General features: G+C 46.0%; 1 protein-coding gene across 4 annotated transcripts in view; it reads right to left on the reverse strand.

The window, feature by feature from the left end:
- Tmem108 (transmembrane protein 108) overlaps positions 1-16,596 on the reverse strand; it is a 274,570-nt gene extending 257,974 nt beyond the window's left edge. For 3 of the 4 annotated variants that reach the window (XM_055629869.1, XM_055629863.1, XM_055629865.1), the window contains exons 1-2: positions 16,548-16,596; positions 8,523-8,635 (exon numbers count right to left, since the gene is read on the reverse strand). The gene's annotated coding sequence lies outside the window, so the exon portion shown is untranslated. The remainder of the gene's footprint in view (positions 1-8,522; positions 8,636-16,547) is intronic. The other variant, XM_055629867.1, reaches the window with a different exon arrangement.
- Between the last annotated feature and the right edge of the window lie 308 nt (positions 16,597-16,904).

A 16,904-nucleotide genomic window follows, 5' to 3' on the forward strand; every position in this document is an offset into this window, starting at 1 on the left:
TCCTTAGCTTAGGTGCTGCATCTTAAACCAGGCCTGACTAATTACGACAGAGGCAGCATTCTTCCCCCAGGACTAAACAGATGTCACCATTATCTGTCATGATGAGATCCAGGCCTTGGAAATTTTGGAGAACCATTCCTACCAGGGAGTCCAGCTTTTACAGTTCCAGGTCCTGGAAAAAAAAGTCTAGAGAGGCAAAAGGAGGGATGAGCTGGATGGCCCATTAGTCCCTTCCTGAGGGGTCATCTGGATTGCCTTTAGAAGTGTAGGGGAGCATAGCTCTCTTTTAACTGCTTTGAGGTCACAAAAAAGGTGATGCAGAAAGAATAGCAGTTTCTGTGCCCCCAAAAAGGTCCATCTAAGAGTTCGCAGTAAAACTTAACAGATGGCAAAGACCTAGAACGTAAGACAGCCATGAGATAATACTATGCATACACCCTTGGCATGTGTTATGCGTGTGGGAAGCAGCTGAAACATACAAACATGAGATGGTCAGGGCTTGTGCAAGCATAGTTAAGAAAAGAGTTACGGCAGTTTTGTCCTTCCTAGAAGACAAGAACAGGCAACAAAACCACCTAAAGCAATCTTGGCAGGATTTGTCAAAGGCATTAGGAAGACTGATGACTTTTGTCACTGTTGTCAATTACAAGGTTGGCATTGGTTTGGGAGACTTGAGGCTTTTTTTTTTTTTTTTCCATTGGCCAGAATTAAGTTCACAGCTGGTCTCCTCTATTACAACCTTGTGGGGAACATTAAGAGATGAAAGTAATGAGAAAAAAATTAGCATCACAGTTAACTTAAGTACTGATTAGTGAGGTGAAATGTAAGTGCACAACTGACTGGACCATGTTCTAGAGCTCTGTAGGATGAGGTAACTGTGCAATCAGCAGCGTGTAAGAGAAGTCAGTTAAAGCTGGCATCTCATTGAAAATTTAACAAAGAAACAGAATGCTATTGGGTTCATTTATAGGATTGTCTAGCAAAGTTCCAAGGACAACCCTTGGACATCTTGACTAATTTCTCAGATCTGTGAGTTTAATAACAGAGTATCTGGTGTCCTCCTTTAATCATGGAACACGGATGGTTAGAATACTATGTCAGTAGCTAGACATACATTTTAGCCAGTTTTTGAAATTTCTTTACCTTAAACCTTAGAAAGTATAAAATCCCATCTATTATCTTTAAATCTCAGGCTGCATGTACTTTAAATAAGTTCGAGGGCTTTTATAACTTGCAAAACCTTTTAGCTTTTTTTTCCCATTTTGTAAACATACATTCATATTAATCTTCATACACATTTTTTGTTTTGTTTTGTGTTTGTTTTTTGAAACAGGGTTTCTCTGTGTGGCCTTGGCTGTCTTGGACTCACTTTGTAGATGAGGCTGGCCTTGAAGTCATAGTGATCTGCTTGTCTCTACCTCCCTAAGTGCTGGAACCAAAAGCGTGTGCCACCACACCCAGCTTACAAATCTTTTTTAACTAAAACAATTTTCACTTTTTTATCCTTTTATAACTCTTTAAAATTTCTTAATGCCATGAAAAAATAATGACATTAACAAATGGCCATACTATCTGTTGAGAGAGTTTTCTCCCTGGGGCAGAAGAGTCCCTAAGCAATGTCTATTTTCTTCTCATAAGATCCCAATGACCAACGGCCTGGGGAGAGTTAAGAGAAGTGAGCTTTGTAGAAGTAGGATGAGAGCTGGCTTGAGGTTGGCTTGTCAGGTCCTGACTGGCTGCAGTTGGAGCATTGCTGTGTATGGGTGTGGGAACAGGAGCTTTACTGCAGCCTGGTGCAAAACTGAAGTTCAGAGGGTGATAGGTTTCCTCTTTCCAGGAGGGGAGTGTCTGTCAGAGGAACTGACACCTTCTTAGAGGCAACTCATGGATGGGCTGAGACAAAATGATGCCACCAATGTTAAGCCCTATCACAGTTAGTAAGAAAGAAAATTACCTTTGTTTGTGGATGACAAAATTGTCAACACAGAAACACAAAAGAGAGAAACTTCCTGGAGCTAGTGAACAATTAATTCAGCAGGGATTCAGGGAACCAGGCTCTATGAAAAAGCCCACCAGGCAATCACATCCTCAGGCATCTTGGATGAACAAGTGCATTTTGAACTATAAAAACACATAACTTAAATCAGCACTCCAAAATTGAATTCTTAGATATTAGTTTTAAAATGTACACAAGTTTACGAGGAAAACATCCTAACTTTGACCAAAGGAATCTAAGAGCAATGAGACATATCCACATTTACGGAGTAGAATATTGGATCTGGCTGTTCCTTCCTCCAGCCACGGATTAGTGTGTTGTCTCACTGTTGTGACAAAGTACCTGATAGCAGCTACTTCAAAAGGGAAAGTTTATTTTGGCTTAGGACTTTAGGAGATACAGTTCACCATGGCATGAAAGGTGGGCAGCAGGAGCAGCAGGCAGCTGGCCACGCTGGATCCACAGTCAGGAAGCAGAGACAGATGAACGCTGGTGCTCAGCCCACTTTCTTCATTCAGTCCTGGAGCTCAGCCAACCAACTGGGTTGGGCTGCCCACATCAGTTAACCTGATCTAGATGACCTCTCACACACAGGGCCAGGTGACTGTAAATCTTGTCAAGCTGACAACTGATAAGCTTGACAACTGACAACCACTACGAGATTCAACACCATCCCCACAAACTCTTGAGGATGTCACTGTGGCTATCAATAAAGGATCAATATTCATATCGAGATGCGGAAGAACCAGAATGGCTAACTTAATATCTCAGGAGCAGTACAAAAGTTGAAGGAACGATGGCTTAATAATTTACTATGAAGTTACATGGGCCAGGTAGTACATCCTGGTGAAAGACCAGACAAACATAATCAATTAAAAACATGAGCCCAGATATAGACCCACATAAATAAAGTCAATCATCTATAACAAAAGAGCAAAGGCAGGCAATATAATGAGGCTACAGGAGTATCCCCAGAAATGGTACCAGAGCAAGCAGAAAGCAGTGCACAAGTGAGCAAATGAATGTAGATAAGCATCTTAATACTCTTCACCATCATCAATGAGCCACAGACTTAAATCTAAAACACAGAACACTATGAAAGATACAGGGGGCAAGGAAAAAAAGTCTACAACGACCTTGTGTAAAACTGTATCTTTTAAAATACAAAACCAAATGCAAAATCCATAAAGTTAGTGACAGGAAGAACTTTGATAAAATATAAAATGTCTGCTGTCTCAAAGCCAACATCAAGAGAACAGGAAGGCAACAGGTAGTACGAATGTATTTGCAAAGGATATTTATGGTAAAAAACCCAAAATAGAAAATGTTCTTAAAAGTCAGTAAGAAAATGCAAAACCTAACTATAAAAAATGGCCAAAACCTTTAATGCATACATGCAAATATGGCTATAACATGACATTCCATAAACAATAAAGGAAGTGGATATTAGGACCACATGAGACGTTACTATGCATGTTTTAGAATGGCTCAGATCCAGAACTCTGACAGCGCCCACGGTGAAGATGTAGCTCACGGAAAGCCTCATTACTTGCTAATGGGACTATAAAATGGTAGTGTGTCTTAGAAGACAGTTTGTCAGTTTCTTACAGAACAAAACATTCTTAGAAAAATCATCCAGCAGAAAAGAGACGAAACTCATGCCTACCCAAAAGCCTGCTCGTGGATGTTTAGGGCACCTTTATTTATGATAGGCCAACCTTGACAGCAACCAAGATTTCTTTCAGGAAGTGAACAGATAAGTGAGAATGTTCTGGAATATAATGAGTGCACAAAAGAAATGACTAACCAAACCACAAAAAGATGGGAAACCACTTAAACGGTTATTTACAGAGTGAAAGAAGGGCATGTCAAAGGGTTACCTACTGTGTGAGTCCAACTGCATGAAAAACAAAACTGTGGCCCTGGGATCAATGGCTTCTAGTGGCTTCGGGGTGAGGCAGGGAAGGAGCTAAGTCTGCATGCATAGACACAGAGGGGTTTCGGGGAGACCTGTGACCGTAACGATGAGCCTGTGTCACCAGGCGTTAGTCCGAGTCCGAGGAATGTGCAGCTGCCAGTCTGCGCACTGACGTAAACCGCTGTCTCGGGGCTAATTACCACGTAAACGTAGCTTCACAGAGTGTAACAGAGACGCAATGGTAGCGATAAGGACAGTCACACGTATGTGGGAGGGACTGGGGCACAGATGACCTTTGTATTTTCCTCTCTCCATTTTGTGTCTACCTAGACCACTCAAAAACAGTCTTTTAAAAAAAACACAATAGAAAGAAAAATAAATAAAAAAGCAAGCATTCTGTCGCCCTCCCAATACCGTCCCACCATCATGAAGTGAATCACCCAGAGGATCCAGGCCACCCCCAAGGCCTTACTCCTTTCTCTTCAAGCCATCCTACTAATGGCGCAGGAGCTTCTCACCCGAATTCCCTCTACCATGCAAAACAACCGTGGGCTCCTCAGCTTTCAACTACATCTCTTTTTCAAAATGTGTCTTTATTTCCCCAGCTTTTCATTTGTTCAAATGAAAATTTCTGGGCAACTAACATTGGTAAAATTAATAGATAATATCAACAGAAAAGCCTTCCGTGTTGCTGAAGGGCTTAATCACTAAATCTGTGCTGTAATAGATGAGTTGGGAACTTTGCTTCAGAGATTCATTCTTCAAGGGATAACTCCTCGGAGGTTAGGCTTGTGGATCAAGACCCTCTCATGAAACACTTTTCTGAGCCAAGATGGGGCTTGGAGGAAGAAGCGGTGAAAATTCCCTTCTCACTTCTAGACTCTTTGTAGAGCTCTAGGCAACATTAAAAAAATAAAATTAAAATTAAAAAATAAAAATAAAAAAGGCCTGCTGCACAAACAAGCCTGCTAAGGGTCAGGCAAAGAGAACGAGTGGACAGAGACAGCTCAGCAGCCCCAGAATAAAGGGCAAACGTTTTTGAGATGGTACACTCCGCTGTGTCAGAAGGACAGACCTATGACACTGGCTGTAGCCGGTAAAAGTTGCAGCATAAAAAGAAAAAGAAAAGAAAGGAAGGAAGGGAGGGAGGGAAGGAGGGAGAGAGGGAGGAAGGAAGGAAGGAAGGAAGGAAGGAAGGAAGGAAGGAAGGAAGGAAGGAAAGAAGGGAGAGAGAAAGAGAAAACAAAGTTTAACAAGACACACAAATGTCTTCCTGGAATGGACATGTTCTAAAAGACTTCTGATCCATATGAATTAATGTATTTTATAACAAGAGTGTGTGGTCACTCCAAACGTGGTTTTCTAACACACAGGGAGCCTTGTGAACTAAAGCTTGTGTTCAGGACACTGAATGGTGGACATGTCATGTATCTGTACAATCTACGACAGCAGCCACAAGCAATGTGTGGCCACAGGGCACTTGTGGCAAGATCAAATGAAAACCTGAATTATTAGCCTAAATAATTTAAATAGTCACATGGGGATAGTGGCTACTATTAGGACAAAATTTAGACCATTTTGGGAAATAGCGTGGCATATTAACATGAGAAAGTCCTATGTGTGTTCTGAGAGCTTGCAAAAACACTTCATGCCTTCCCCACCACGGACACAGAGATATCCATGTAAGGTGCCACAGGTATCAGAAGCCATGTGAAGGAACACGGATTCTCCAGCAGTCACCCTGGGGCCTTGTTAATTTAGACCGTGAGGTCCACACTCTTGAGAGATCTGGCTCAGGAGGTAACAAGAAACCAGGCAATCCTGAAGACTGGCCTAGAGAAAAACAACAAACACTGCCCTACTCCTACCAAGAAAAGGCCTGTACTTGTCATCCCTCTTTTCATGGAAGAGCCTCATTTTTCCAGGTTCACAAACTCTTTCCCAGGCATTTCTTCTGCACACACACACACACACACACACACCCCAGAAGCCAAAGAAACCAGACTGTCTACAATGGCCTCCACACACATTAGATCTTACGTAGAAAACAGCTGCAAATTGTGTATGGACCAGAAACACAGCGAAGAGAACGCAAAAGAAACCTCAGCAGTCTGCAGTGGCTCCGTCCTTTAGTGGGACTGAGGCTCTTTGCTAAAGCAACATAGGTTATTTCAGATGACTTCACAGTTATGGCCTCCTTTCATTTTTCCAAGACATAGCACTGGAAAACACCACAGAAAACATGCCATCGGAAAACACGTTATTTATCACTCTGCGGGAGTACACGGAGGACAGTCTCTTCCCATATTTCATACGCTCAGAAACAAAAAGGGAAAAAGAGCACAAAGGGTTTAGGATAAGGGAGAGTTTCTCTACACAGTCTCCATCTTTATAGGACTTGTAAAAACTGGTCTGGGTTGTCGGTCACTCAGGAGGAAACTTTGGTTTTGGCGATTGCCGCTCTATGTCCTTTGGTCTTACTGTGGGTGAGTCACTTTAACATTAAGCAATCACGCTGTCAGATGCAATTTCTATGACTACTCTTTGGAACGGCCATCTTTTTGTCTCGTGCCCTCTGTTGGTCCTTAACTTTGCAAAGGAAAAGCTTTCATCCAGAATATATTGCTGCAGTGAGCTGGAACAATGACATCTTCAGATACCTCAGAAGCCAGCGCTGCCCATGAAAGCCCGCATCACTGAACTGCACCCCTCCTCAATTCCCATTCCCGTACCCCACCGCCACCACTGTTACTGTTATCATGATGATCGGGGGGGGGGGGGGTTCTTGGGCCCTAAGTATCAGGAGAGATAGTTTTCATTTAGCATTTATAGAAACCCTGATCAACCACACAGTACTATGCACCTTGCTTCCTCGGGATGAGTTACTATGGGGTATGCCTGTTTTTATAGGAAGGGAAACTGGGGAAGGGGAGGGAAGAATTAGAGAGAAATTCAGAACAATATTAAGTCACTGTGTTCCTTCAGCTGTGGCAATTTTGTCTCCCAGGAGACATTTAACAATACTCAGAGACATTTTTTGATGGTCATGATTGCTTGGAGAGCTACTGGCATTTAGTGGGCAGAGGCTAAGGGCAAGGGCACAGTACACATCCCATAATGCATAGCAACAGCCCATACAAACACTGCTTCATTGAAATCAATACTGCCTGGCACACTGGCAACTCTTACACCATTTTTTTTGGCCCCTTATTATTAATGGTTAAAGAATAGTTATCTCCTTATACAGTATTCACACAGAAACATGCCAGTCAGTTGTAGTTTTTTAATGTAAAATACTTCTTAGATACATTTAGAATAGAGGCTACATGAGAGCCACAGATAAAAAGGAGAGGAGCCCCGTGTTAAGCAAAACTCTCTCAGGCATAAAATTTTAACAAGGAACATTCCTGTCGTGAGTGACCTCCAGGCCATGGGCCGAGAGGTCTGTGCCAGGTGGTCACCTGGACTCTTCTATAGCTGGCCTGCCTTACAGCTGTGTCTCCCTGCTCCCTCCCCAGGCGCGTGAGCCACTCGAGAGCGGCAACGACTCACGCTTACGGGAACCTCCGGGGATCTGCAGCCCTTAATCATCTATTTTGTTCAGTAAATTGTACTCATTAGTGAGCCACATGAGGCATGGAACCACAGGCAGACTTTCTGGGTGCCATCAGTCTAGCAAGGCCTCACGGCAGCCTTGAACCCACTGGCTGAAAACAGTCCTCCCTCCAGGTTAAAGCTGAGCAGCGACGACAACGACGACAACGAAAAAGCCCACCATGCTCCCGCCCCTCTGTGACCATTCTTAGCTCTGCTTGGAATAGTATTAGTCATGATTTCTCCTTCCAGGAATCCGATTTTGTTCAAGTGCAGAAGCTGGGGAGCGAGCACAGGAAAGCAGAATTCTTTCTTCCCTGGACCTCCACCTAGACCCAGAAGGGCTCACCAAACACTATCTCCTACTAGTCTGGAATTGATTTCTTTTATTTCTGCCATAAATAAAACATCCAGGTTTGCTTACAAATTCCCCATAGTCACACACAGGGTACCAGCAACTACAAGCAGCTCAGTGACTGCTTATGTGACTTCCAGAGATACCAGATGGCAAACTGTGGAGTGGGCAGAACGCCGTGATTTAAGCTGCTATGGACCACCTGGGGACTTCAGCTCTGACAAGCTACTTCCTTCGTGAACGGAGCGGTCAGGAAAGGGAAAGTTCGGTGAGTGATGCATGGAGAAGGAGGAGCGTGGGAAGGGACATCTGACCAGACTATTCACAACATGATATGGCTTCAGGTAAAAGGCAGCTGGTCTCGGTTCGTCTGCTGCCCTGCTCTTTCAGAGAGCCAGAACAAGCCTGCTTCTACAAACCACACCCCATACAAACCCACTCAACAGCCCTGTGTAGAGATATCTCCACGCGCACAGCTCACCCCCTCCCTCGGTCACCGTTTCTCATGCTTGTTGATTTGAATCCACGATCTGAATAAAGAAGGCTTTAGAAGCCTTTCACAGACAGAGCACCCCACTGCACCGACTGCAAGACGCTGGTGAGACAAGAGCAGCTATGATTCGGGAAAGCCGGTAGAACAGGGAGGGTGTGTGCCTTACCCTGGAGGAGAGGGTGTGGAAGCCTTCAAATGCTCTTACATCCCCGCAAACCATCGGTTCTGCCGCTTTTCACCACGGGCTCACCTCTGCATGCTGGACCACAGCCAGGCGATCTGCCAAAGACAAAAGCGAATGGACACAGGAGGCCAATTTATCCACAACTTCATCTCCAAAGCCATTGGTCAAATGAATCTGTTAAAGACAGATTTCACGCTTAACACACGGACCCCCGCCTCTGGCGTGGTTCATGGTCAATACAAAAGGTTCCCATAAACATCCTAGGTAGGTGGAAAGTCAAGAGGGATGATGGGTTTGATGTAGAAACCAAAGGACTTGGGCTGCTGTGGGTCCTACATCTTTACACTATGATCGCCAAGAATCCCCTGAGGTGACAGTTCTCAACCTGTGGGTCACAACTGCTTTGGAGGTTGAACCCTTTGGAGACTGAATGACCCATTCAAAGGGATCATTCAAGACCATCAGAAAAACAAACAAACAAACAAACAAACAAACAGATATTTACACAATGATCCACAGCAGTTGTAAAATTACAGTTGTGAAGTAGCAATGAAAACAATCTTATGACTGGGGAGGGGGTCTCAGCATGAGGAACTGTATTAAAGGGGCCGAAGCATTGGGAAGGCTGAGAACCGCTACAAGGGGCTCTCCCCATTCCAGTGAGCTGCGGGTGGAGAACAGCACGGAAGGACTCGCAAAGGCATTTGGGGTGCACGTGTGTCTACACGGGCACAGGGGTATGTACAGTAGCTCAGTCCCGCTCTCCCCTCAAGCGGTATCCGGGATCCACCTTTCCATTTCTGCTCACTTTCTGTGGGCTGCTCAAAGTCATACAGTCACACTTAACCCCATGGGCTGGCAAGTCAGCGGCCTTGGGTCAGGCTCACTCCAGTCCAATCACAGCAGCCTCAGGTTTAGAACAGAGCACTCTGAGTATGATGCTATCACGGGGACCTTGACCTAGCTACTTTACAACTCCGGGTCTCAGCTTTCTCTTTTGTAAAACATCCCGCCTCCCTTGCAAGGTCTGCATAAGACTCCACGTGAGAGGGAGCCACGCTTCTCAGACTCACCCCACATGCATGTCATCAAGGCATCTTGGTAAAATGTAGGCTCTGAGTTGAAAGGTCATGGGTGAGGCTTGACATTCTGCAATTCTAACAAGCCCCAGGGCAGTGGTTCTCAACCTTCCTAATGCTTTGACCCTTTCGTACAGTTCCTCGTGTTGTGGTGACCATAAAATTATTTTCATTGCCACTTCACAACTGTAACTTTTCTACTGTTATGAGTTGTAATGTAAACATCTATATGCAGGATATTGGACATGTGAAGCCCGTGAAAGAGTTGTTCAATCCCAAAGGGTTGTGACCCACGGGTTGAGAATGGCTGCTCTATGGGCTCCTGCTGCTGCTGTTCCGTGGCCACTCTGTTATTGAACTAGAGGTTTGGAGATGGGGAGGACTGGGGAGAAGAGGAGGAAGGGAAGACTGCAGTTAGGATATAAGATTAAAGAATATTTGGCAAACTTGGTACACAAAGTGACTTTCACATATAAGCACTGTTTCTGGTTCTGAATGCACTTTCAACTAGTGGGCATTTTAAAGACCTACTGAGCCTGGGTACCAGATACAATTCCTCGGAGTCACACAGGTTCAGAAAAAGTTGGAACTTAAGAGGTCACTGCTCCTTTTCCTCCTTTGAAATCAGGGAGGTGATGGGTGTCCCTTTCCCTACCAAATTTCATAACAACTTAGTAGCAGAAATTTGCCCTTGGAAGCAACAATCTGACTTTGTTCTCTAGCATATAAATTCACTCTATAAACTGAGAAGGAACAAAAATTGTTATTCTTCTACAAAAGCAAAAACAAAGATCACTCTGCCTTATCACTAAAAAGGCAGAAGGTGGCTTCTACCAGCATAGGGCACTGCAGTACAACGGTAAGCAAGCTATCACAGGACACGGATCTGGGGGGTTGCCAGGTAACAGTTCCCACAACAACAAATTGCTTCTTGTGTGTCAAAGGTGGGAATGGAACACAAAGTAATGTCTGTATAGCCTCTGGTAACAGTCAGAATTTTTATTTCCAATCCATACAAATTCTGAGTCCCTCCTATTTAAAGACAATTAGAAAAAGAAAGTATTTGGGACTGTCAATAGTTAGGGAAATACGGTAATTAGCCACAGTACATGTTGGGTACTAATAAAGGTAACTAGTTACAGGGTTTCTCTGTATGGCCTGGGCTGTCCTGGACTCACTTTGTAAACCAGGCTGGCCTCGAACTCACAGTAATCCACCTACCCCTGTCTCCTGAGTGCTGGGATTAGAGGCATGTGCCACCATGAGTCTAAACTTCATGCCGAGCTGTCACAGGTTGGGAAGCCCTGCCCCTCACTAAGGATTTGTAGGCATCTGAGGAATACCAGGGGTGAGGGCCTCACAAGACCCATCCCTCCTTGGGGATCTAGAGGCAATTAATGCTTGCTGGAAAGGGACAAAGGGAAGAGCTTTTTTTTTTTCCAGTAGTGTAGCCATGGGTAAGTTTTTCATGCTCCCGTGAATAAACTCTCACTCAAGCTCCTTTAACCAAACAGGTACGTGCATACGCCCGCCTACATGCCACACAAGACAAGATAGTAGAGGCTAGGGATTAGCTGGGAAGAGGAAAGGGGTTATCAGGAGCGGAAGAGAAACAAGAGAGGATAGTAGTGGGGCAAACAGGATCAAAGTATATGCATAGGAGAATGTTATAATAAAAGCCATTATGTGTACTTAATATATGCAAATCAGAACTTAAAATCGTTCGGGTCATAAATCAGAAAGGTAATGAATATGTGGACCTCAAATTGGGTAATAAGAGCTGGGAGCCCCTTAGTATGCATGACACTGCCAGGAAAGCAGCATGAACTTGAAAGCATTCTGGTGAAATTAGGAGGCTACCGAGAAAGGAATGATAAATGGAAATCAATACTTACACATCCATTATTAAGATGGGTAAAATGCAACTGTAGCCTCTTCAATTGGGGAACAATTTTAATAAAGGTACAATATCCTAAACTTTCACAGCTTAATTTCTGCATTCCATTCCCAACTTTTTTTTTTTTTTTCCTTTGCCTAGCATAATGTTAGCTTATCAATCAAGAATTCTCTCTTTGGGGCTGAGAAGGTAGCCTGGGTGGTAAACTGAGTTCACGACCTGGAAACCACAGAAAAAAGGCTGGGTCTGGTGGTACACACATGAAATATCAGCACCAGAAGGCAGAGACAATAAGATCTGGGGTTCACTAGCCAGCGAGCCTAACAAAACCCTGGAACTCCAGGCCAGAGAGAGAACCTGTCTCAAAAAACAAACAAAAACCAACCAAACAAAAAAAAAAACAATGTAGAAGGATCCTGAGAAGTGACACCCCAAAATTATCCCCTGGCCTCTGTGCATTCATGCATCTATGCATGTGTGTGCTCATGCATGGAAACACACAGACACACATGGACACTCGCTCTTAAATCCTGGTGTCGTGATGCACACACTTATAATACCAGCACTTGGGAGAAGAATCGCAACTTCTAGGCACACTGGCCACACAGCAAGTTCAACAGCAGCCAGGGCTGTCCGGGGACCCTGTCCCAGTAGAAGTTTTCAAGAAGCTACTCTAGACAGTCACATTCTTATCCCACCTTTGTGCTGCAGATCCATCTGGCACTCTGTTGAAGCCAAAGGCCCGCTTCTCAGACTATGCTAGAGCTGGAGAAACGACTGGTGAGGACTTGAGTTCATTCCCCCAACATGAACATTAATAACAGCGTCCAGATGTGGAGGCACATGTCTCTAATCCTGCCATTAGCCATTAATCCAGTCAGAGGGACCTCTGGGGCTCACCTTCCCAAACCAGTCACCTCCAGGCTCAGTGAGGGTCTCTCAAAAACTAAGGTGGAAAGTGACTGAGAAAGACACCCAACTTCCACCTCTGGCCTCCAGCTCACCCACATACCCTCGACCACTATCAGGCTTGTTAAGAAACTCAGTTTGAGTTAAAAGGTGGGAAGGTTAAGCTAAACTGCTCCTAGGGGTTCTGCCACCTCTGAACTGTAGGACCCTAACGGAAGCACCACAGTTTTCATTGAAGAATTGCAGGGAGCTGTCTTCTCATCCTGGCTTCACAGCGTGAACACACCACTGACGTGTGCATTGCCTGGAGGCTTCAGAAATACCTTATGGGAATTACCGAGCCAAAGAACTTCCGACGTGGAAAGATGTTTAAGTTGCATTCACCTGACAGATCCAATAAACATGAGAAAAACAACAGGCAGAAAGACAGACTGATTTATGGCTACTAAATGAGGCAGTGTCAATGATTTGTGACTAGTGCTGTCTTGTGCCAGTGAGATTTTAGGATTTGTCACTGACAGAAAAAAAAAAAAAAGCAAAAACAAAACAAAACAGTTTATCAACTCACACAGGAATAAACCCCCAAAGACTCTTTGTACAGCTGACCTGCAGGACGGCAGCTGTACAAAGAGCAGGTGACGGGGTGACGGCTCCCAGTGTGCTAGAGCTTGGGTAGCTTCAGGGCTAAAACCTTCCCCTGCACTGTGACTTCTCCACTGCTGGCTAACGGGCCTACTTCCCTTGAATTCAGCGTCCGCAAAACCCACCTCAGAAAGCAGTTTTTAAAGAAAGAACAAAATAATCAGTTATTTCAAAACTGGGAGATGTTATGAATAAACTCCTGCTGAAAGTAGGTTTTGCAAGTTCAAGTTTTGAGTGGTTACTACAGGCTTGAAGGTCATCACTAGCTAAGGCAACTGTTACAGACACTTGTTAGAAAAATTCCCAAGTTTTAAAAGAAACTGATTTCTAGTGATTTGACCTACCTTTCGCGGACAGTCTTGGGATATACTGACTGAACATTATTTTCACGGATACTCTCCCTGCTGCCTTCAGGACATGTGCTACCGACTACAGACTGGGTTTTAAACCACATGCACACTTCATAGAGTCGTGCTTGTGTGGGGACTAGCTTTGCATGCAAAAAATTAGAAACAGAGTCTTTGGAATGAACATCAACTTGTAACCTCAACATCATGTCTGTGTAACCAGTGTTCTTAAAGCTTGTACTATGACGCTCCTCAATTTATGCCGCTCAGTATCTTCTCAGGACACACACACACACACACACACACACACACACACACAGACACACACAAGAGAGAATCCTGATTTTATCCCATTATTCCTGTATTATATAAAAATGTAAGTTCTCAAAAATTATTATTATTATTATTACAATGAGAACAAGGAGCCTATCAAAACCTACACTGAATCCCCACTGAAGCTGACAGCTCCAAAGTCATCCTACTGAGGAATTCCCAGAGGCAAGAGTGCCATCTACTGGTTGGGACGGTACAACTTGTTTGAGGGAAACCTGTAGGTGACATGAGCTAAGAACTTGGAGAGACAGGCATCCTAGATTTGAATGACAGTGCGGCTCTCTTCCATAGCGCATTACAGGTGTAAACGACACAGCCTGAGACCCACAAGCTCACTAGGATCCTCTGTCGTGTCAGTATGGTCCTCTAGAAGCCATTAGAAGGCCAGCCAGACAAGCTGACAACGAGGCAGCTTTGCCTAGAAACATCTCTCCATCAGGAAGCAGAGCCCAGCTGAACTCAGCCATTCCAGGCACTCCTTCGCCCCAGCAGATGGGTTCACCCAGCACCCCACTTGTGGCAGCGTAAGACAGCTTCATCTTACAGTGTACACCCTAAGGAATTCTCCCAGGCACTCACCAGGGTGAAGGGTCTTACATTTATACAATGTGACACAGATCCTCTTCAGAGGGCATGCCTGCTTAGGCATGCAGGTCTGACTATAATCTCTCTCCTTAGTTCTTCATCCTCCTTGTCCATGACCCAGGGGGACAGAAACAACAGAAAGAAGAGGATTTTGTAGCCATCTTGAAAGCAGAAGCGAGGGCTTTTTATCAAATCCAAGGTTAAAAACCCCTGCCTTACAGGTCGGAGAGGCGAGTTGAACTGTGCCTGTCAATTCTTCGCCTGGCCCTTTAGGTCCTAGCCAGAGTTGTTGTTTTGTGTTTTGTTTTTTGTTTTTTTTTTGCCTCTATGAAACAGCTGACCCCACTTCCTCCAGTTAAACACACATCCATGCCCTCCACGTGTCTTACACACAGCTTAATGCAGTAACAGCTTCTTTCTCTAAAAGCAAAAATGCATGCTTTTCTCAAAACACGCCACCTCCTTCATTCCTCAAAACCCTTTTCTCTCCACAGTGTATATAAGCCTTCTAGTTTTAAGTTATCTCTGCTAATCTGCGTCTCTGCCTATCAGATGAGAACCTTTACAGCATTTTACTGGGGTCATCTGTGGCATTCCCAGCATCCCCTGGGCTTCACAGCAGATTCCGTTCTTTTACTTTCATCTCAGGAAACCACCAAAAGTTTACTCGGTGCTGCTGTGAATCCTGAGTCTGATTCCTCTAGTCTAACAATTGGAAGAGGTGCCTTCTCAAAATAAAAAATAATATCTTTCCCAGTGAACTGAATTTGCAGCAAGTAAGTTAACTGAGTATTGTGTAATTCAGTAAATTAAACTGAATATTTTGCTGGCACCAGGTATGACCGTTTTAGCTGTCTAGGAGAAAAATCAGCTTCACACAGGGAAGGGAAGGCTTTTCAGCAGTATCAGAATGTCTCCAAAGAGTCAGGCAGAGACTGAGGAACATAAGTTACGAATGGGTTGCACTGAAACTCGGGAGCACAGGAGAATCTTACTGGCCCTTGGCTGAGCCAGCTTTACCATACCGGGTGCATCAAATTAGTCAACCAGTGGCAAACTCAAGGGATCTTTTAAGTTTCGCCATAAGATGTCCTGCGTGTCATTGCTACTGTGTGTCTGGGGAGACGCTTACTCAAGGGAACCTGCCTGTTGACCACCACGTTTAACTCCTGGGCACGCCCTCCCCTTTTTAAATGGTTCAAGAAGATATCCTCCCCCAATTCCTCCCCACCCCACACCCCGCCCCAAGTGGTCTTTTTTTTTTTTTTTAACATGCACTTTTTCAAAAAAACTAGAAAGTGCATCTTAGACTCTACCTCCCCTCTCTTGCTGCCCTCCAGACAGGCTGAAAAGAAGTACCCTCACAAAGTCACAGAACCCACCCCCCACCCTTCTTGAAACCTCTCCGGCGCGCTGTCTGGTCTGCAGTTCACTGCGGGCGAATCCCTCGCCGTTTCTCAGTCATCGGTTACACTGTCTCTGGAACCCCCCCCCCTTTGTGTGTGTGTGTGTGTGTGTGTGTGTGACCTGCTCTATCCAACTGCTTTTTTTTTTTTTTTTTAATTAAGCTTTTTAACGCATATCCGTGTTCCCTCCGTAGGCTCCGAGCGTTGTGTGTCGGTGAAGTCTGGGTGAGGGCAGGCTCGAGGTTCAGCAAACGGACAGGGCACCCTTCCCGGGGCTGCTCAGGCTCAGCCTCCCCGCGAAGCCAGCGCCCGCACCGAGGCAGAAGGATCATCAGCTGCGCTAGGAATTCCGCTTCGCTCGCAGTCGCCGGATTAGTTCGGGTCTCAAGGGCTCGAACCAAAGTGACACTACGCTTCTCCCCCTTTCTTTCTCCCAAGCGACAGGTCCCGCAGCATGGAAGCCACCTTCCCCCCGGACCTAGTCCAGCGCCCGTGGCGCCCCCGCGGCGCCTCCCGAGCCCTTCCCTTGGGGAGGCGACCGGTGGCAGCATCCCTCCGGGGCGGGAAACAAAGGCGGAGGCGAAGCGGCCAGGTGGGCAAGCCTCCCCGGGCACAGCCGCGGCCGCTGAGGGGAGGATGGGGGAGATGTATCAGAGGGTGGGAAAAGGGAAACCGAGGCACGGGAGGCTGGCGAATGAGCCGGGGCCGCCTCCTCCCCCAATGCGGGGCTCCCGGGGCAGGTGAACCCCGAGCCATCCCCCGCCGCTCCCCGGGACCCGGCATCAGACCGACGGCCCCGCTCCGCTCACCTCGGGAGAAGCGCTCCGGCTCCCTCCGACGGCTCCGGAGAAAGCCCCGCCGCTCGCGCACGCGCACTCACGCTCTCGCGCCTTCGCCCCTCCGGCCCCCGCGGGCGCCCCTCGACCGGGCTCTGGCCCGCCCCGGCCCTGTCCGTCAACGTCCGCGAGAACCAATCCGGTCGCGTGGAAGGCTCCGCGCTGGTCACGTGGCCGCACAAGCCAATCACCAAATTGCCCTCGGCAAGCGCCTGGCTCCGAGGTCCCCAGGGCTTCGGTTGCTGCCGAGTGGAGCCGGTGCGAGGCGGGCGCGAGGGGGCTGAGTCCCTTATTTCCGCGGATGAATGACGTCCAGTTGATCAATTTCTC

The sequence above is a fragment of the Psammomys obesus genome, unplaced genomic scaffold, assembly GCF_907164565.1.
Source record: "Psammomys obesus unplaced genomic scaffold, mPsaObe1.curated_primary_1811, whole genome shotgun sequence".
In the NCBI taxonomy this organism is placed as follows: Eukaryota; Metazoa; Chordata; class Mammalia; order Rodentia; family Muridae; genus Psammomys; species Psammomys obesus.